The sequence below is a fragment of the Chrysochloris asiatica genome, unplaced genomic scaffold (genome assembly GCF_000296735.1).
Source record: "Chrysochloris asiatica unplaced genomic scaffold, ChrAsi1.0 scaffold00402, whole genome shotgun sequence".
Classification (NCBI taxonomy): Eukaryota; Metazoa; Chordata; class Mammalia; order Afrosoricida; family Chrysochloridae; genus Chrysochloris; species Chrysochloris asiatica.
Genome location: NW_006408920.1, coordinates 185,986 through 191,253, shown reverse-complemented (window position 1 = coordinate 191,253; position 5,268 = coordinate 185,986). Strand labels below are relative to the sequence as shown.

Sequence of the window (5,268 nt, the reverse complement as noted above, 5' to 3'; positions counted from 1 at the left end):
TTACCCAGCATGACATCCTTTTCCAGTGACTGTTCCTTCCTGACAATATGTCCAAAGTATGAGAGATGAAGCTTAGCCATCCTGGCCTCCAAGGAGCATTCTGGCTGTACTTCTTCCAAAACAGATCTATTGGTTCTTTTGGCAGGCCATGGCACTTTTAGTATTCTCCTCCAACACCACAATTCAAAGGCATCAATTCTTCTACGATCTTCCTTATTCACCATTAACAGAAATTAAAGTTGGATTCAGAAGAAGATCTGAAACGGTGGATATCATTGCTGACATTAGATAGACTTTAGCTGAAAGCTGAGAATACTGGAAATGTGTTTTTTTTTTGTATTTTGTAGACTATACAAATGCATTCTACCATGTGGATCACAGCAAACTGTAAATAATGTCAAGAATAGGAATTCCAGAAAATTTAATTGTTCTGTGCTCATGTGGAACCTGTTCATAGACCAAGAGACAGTCATTCAAAAAGAACAGAAGTATACTGTATGGTTTAAAATCAGAAAAGATACACAATAGGGTTGTAACTTTTCACCATTCTTATTCAATATGCATGCTGAGTAAATCATTCAAGAAGTTGCAATAAGTGAATAATAACATAGCAGCAGTATTAGAGAAAAGCTAATTAATAGCCTGTAATATGCAGATGATATAAACATGCTTGCTGAAAGTGAAGAAGCATTTACTAATGAAGATCAAAGACTAAGTCAGTATGGATTACACATCAATATAAAGAAAATAAAAATTCTCATGATTAACACAATAAGCAACATATCATAAACAGATTAAGTTTTGAAGTTGTGAAAGATTTCATTTTACTTGTATCTATAATCAGCATCCATGGAAATTGTTGTTTTTGTTAAGTGCCATGGAGTTAGTTCCGACTCATAGTAACCCTGCACAGGGTTTTTGAGGCTGTAAATCTTTATGGAAGCAGAAGGCCTCATAGTTCTCTTGTGGAGCCACTGATAATTTCAGACTGCTGACCTTGTTATTGCATTGGACAAATCTGCTTAAAAAGATCTCTTTATAGTGCTAAAAACTCACAAACTTTTAAGACTCCAGTTCATACTCACCAAAGTAGAATCTAGAGCATTGTCTTCATGGGTTATGTTCTGCCAATTGCCCATGATTTCCTCCGAGACCCAGAAATTTATTTCCTCAAGTTGGTTATTTGTTTGTCCTCCCTGCCCCCATATTCTCTTATACATACTTGTGATATAGTCACATTTGGTTTCCCACACCTGCACAGCTAGTGTGTCTAGTTGTGTACTCATAGCTTATTGGCATTGCTGTTATTTCAGGACTGTCATAGTATTTACCCTTCTTGCCTTTATTTCTTATGCTCCTCCCAAGGCCTTCCTTTACCTTTAATCAAAAAGTAGATAGGACTATAATGTGAAAAATATCATCAGAGAGATACACATTCCTTAGAACAAATCAACCATATAAAATCAAAAGAACAGCATTTGCCCCAGTGTGGTGTTGTGAGTTTATGCACTGGACTACAACTTTGGTTTGAACCTCAAGGTCAGCAGTTCAAGCTTATCAATCTCTCCTTGGAAACCCTATACAGGGTGGACTATGAATCAGAACTGACCCGACATCTTTTAATAAAAACAAAACAAATAACAGAAGATAGGAAAGAAGGACATATGTAAATGGAAAACAGAGAGAGGGAAGTGGGAAGTGTACTGTTAAAATGTGGATACTGCACTCAATGTCACAAAACAAAATGTGTATCCATTTGTGAATGGAAAACCATTTGCTTTGTAAACTTTCACACAAAACACAATAAAAAGTGTTAAAATATTGTTAAAAAGTTAAGATATTTCTTTGAAGACTAAGATGCATCTGACATAAGCCATGGTATTTTCAATCACTTCATATTCATGCAAAAGGTGGACAATGAATAAGGAATACTGAAGAACTGATTCATTTTAATTATAGTATTGTTGAAGAATATTGACTAGACCATGGACTGCTTGAATAATGAATAAATCTATCTTGGACAAAGTACAGCTGCAGTGTTTCTTAGAAGAGAGCTGGAGAAACTTCATCTCACATACTTTGGACATGTTGTTAAGAGGAAGCAGCCCCTGGAGAAGGGCATTGTGTTTGATAAAGTAGAAGGTCAACAAAAAAGAGGAAGACCCTCAATGATACAGATCAGTACAGTAACTGCAGCAATGGGTTCAAACACAGCAGTGGTTGTAAAGATGGTGCAGATTGGAGAAGTGTTTCTGTTGTATATTACAGAACAATAAGTGGAAATTATAAATAATTGGCTTATGTAGTTATGTTTTATCTTGTTCTCTAATATGAAAGTTTATATTATTTACTTTAGGCATTTTTTTCATTTTTAATATATATTTGTAATACATTATATCTCTGCTGAGTACTGCTTTCCCTCATCCCACACATTTTGATAAGTTTTAGTTATATTATTTAGTTTAAAGGTTTTTTTTTTAACTATTTTTTTATTTCTCTTGAAAATGTTTCTTTGACGTATATATTATTTGGAAGTGTTTTTAATCTTGAAATATTTTTTATTGTTTCCAACTATCTTTTATTAGTCCAGATCCTGTCACTGATTTCAAGTGTAACTCTCCTATAGTTTAAAAATATGCTTTATATGATACCTAAGAATTTAAATATGCTAAGGTGTGTGTCTGGTAGCATAGTGGTTACGAATCGGGCTGCGAACCTTAAGGTCAGCGGTTTGAAACTACCAGCCGCTCCGCGGGAGAAAGATGAGGCTTTCTACTCCCGTAAAGATTTACACCCTCGGAAACCCTGTACAGGGTCATTATGGGTCGGAACCGACTCGACGGCACTTACCAACTTAACAAGGTGTGTGTCATAGCCCAGAATGTGATGTATCTTGGTGAATGCTTCATTTGAACATGAAAATACTATGTTTCCTACTGTTGTTGGGTGGAATATTTTAGAATACCAATTAGATTAAATTGATTTGACTCCACAGCATTTAACAGCAGCAACCAGTTGTATCCATTACTAAAAGTTGTTGTATTAGTTACCATCTATGGGGAATGTTGACGTTTCAAACTATTTTAGTAAATTTGACTTTCTCTTTTTAGTTCTGTCAGTTTTGAAGTATTGCTTCTGTTTCCTATGCTCTTTTACTTAAACTATTTAAATAGGTATATCTTATAATTTAAAATTGTTGCAAAATTCTAGTATGTTATGATATACTCTTCTTTTTTCTGTCTTCTCAAGATGACCTTTAAAATATTCTGTTCAGTTCTTGTACCTTCTCATTTCTTCCATTTTCTTTAGCATCTCTACATTGGAGACCAAGTTTCAGAGTGTCCTCTGATACCCATTTCTATCTTTTCCTTCTTTCTTGTCTTCTTAATGATTTTTGCTTTCTCCCCGTATGATGTTCTTGATGTCATCCCACAACTTTTCTGGTTTTTGGTCTTTAGTGTCTGGTGTATCACATCTGTTCTTCAGTTGATCTCTAAATTCAGGTGGGATATATTCAAAGTCATATTTTGGCTTTCATGGCTTTGTTTTCATTTTCTTCATCTTCAGTTTGAATTTACATATGAGCAATTTATGGTCTGTTCCACAATCTGCCAATGGCCTTGTTTTGGCTGATGATATAGAGCTTTCCCACCATCTAGTTCCACAGATGTAGTCGACTTGATTTCTGTGTATTTCATCTGGTGAGGTCCATGTGTATGGTTGTCTCTTATGCTGTTTAAAAAATGTATTTTAAATGAACAAATCATTGGTATTACAGAACTCTAGCATCATTTCTATCACCAAGACCATATTCCCAACTACTGATTCTTCCTCTTTGTTTCAAAGCTTGGCATTCCAATCACCAGTAATGATCAATACATGAGGAGGTAAAAATGCTGAACATAAAATTTCAAAGGTCAGCTCAAGAAGACAAAGTCAAATATTTTTAAAAAATGTGCAAAGATCTGGAGTTAGAAAACCAAAAGGGAAGTACACCCTCAGCATTTCTTAAGCTGAGGGAACTGAAGAAAAAAATTCAAGACTCAGCTTTCATTATTGAAGGATTCTCTGGGTAAATTATTAAATGATGCAGAAAACATCAAAGAAGATGGAAGGAATATACATAGTCATTGTAACAAAAGGAAATGGTTGATAGTCAACCATTTCAAAGGCAGCATATGATCACGAGCCAGTGATAGTAAAAGAAGTACAAGGTGCATTGAAGGAATTGGCAAAGAACAAGGCTACAGGAATTGATGGAATAACAACTGAAATCTTTCAACAAAGTGAGACGGCAATGGAGGCACTCAATTATCTAAGCCATGAAATTTGGAAGACAACTATCTAGTCAACTGATTGGAAAAGATCCATATTTGTACCCATTCCAAAGAGCGGTGACCCAACAGAATGTGAAAGTCATCAGACAACATCTTTGATATCCCATGTGAGTAAAGTTTTACTAAAGGTAATACAAAAAATGGCTGCAACCACGTATTGACAGAGAACTTCCACAGTTTCAAGCCTGATTCAGAAGAGAACATGGAACGAGAGATATCATTACTTATGTCTGATGGATCTTGGCTGAAAGCAGAGAATATCGGAAAGATGTTTACCTATGCTTTATTGACTATGCAAAGGTATTCAGTTGTGTGGATCATTACAAGCTATGGACAACATTGCAAAGTATGAGTATTCTAGAATATTTAATTGTGCACATGGACCAAGAGGCAGTTGTTTGAACAGAACATGGGAACACTGAATTGTTTAAAATTAGGAAAAGTGTGCAACAGGGTTGTATTCTTTCACTATACTATTCAAACTATATGCTGAGTAAATAATCCAAGAAGCTGGGTTATATGAATAAAAACATAACATCAGGATTCGAGAAAGACTCTGACAATTTGCAATACGCAGATGATGCAACCTTGCTTGCTTAAAGTGAAGAGGACAAAATAATTAGTGATGAAGAACAAAGACCACAGCCTTTGGTATGGATTGTGTCTCAATGTAAAGAAAACAAAAATCCTTACCACTGGACCAGTAAACAGCATTCTTGTCAATGGAGAAAAGATTGAAGTTGTCAAGAACTTCATTCTTCTTGGATCAACTATCAACACTCACATAAGCAGCAGTCAAGAAATCAAATGATGTATTGTATAAGGCTAATCTGCTGCACAAGACCTTTTTAAAGTGTTGAAGAGCAAAGTTATCAGCTTGAGGACTAAGGTGCATCTGACCCAAGCCATGATATTTTCAGTAACCTCATAT

At 35.2% G+C, this 5,268-nt stretch overlaps 1 pseudogene; it reads right to left on the bottom strand.

The window, feature by feature from the left end:
- Positions 1 to 5,268, bottom strand: part of LOC102837441 — a 162,011-nt pseudogene that overhangs the window by 30,893 nt on the left and 125,850 nt on the right.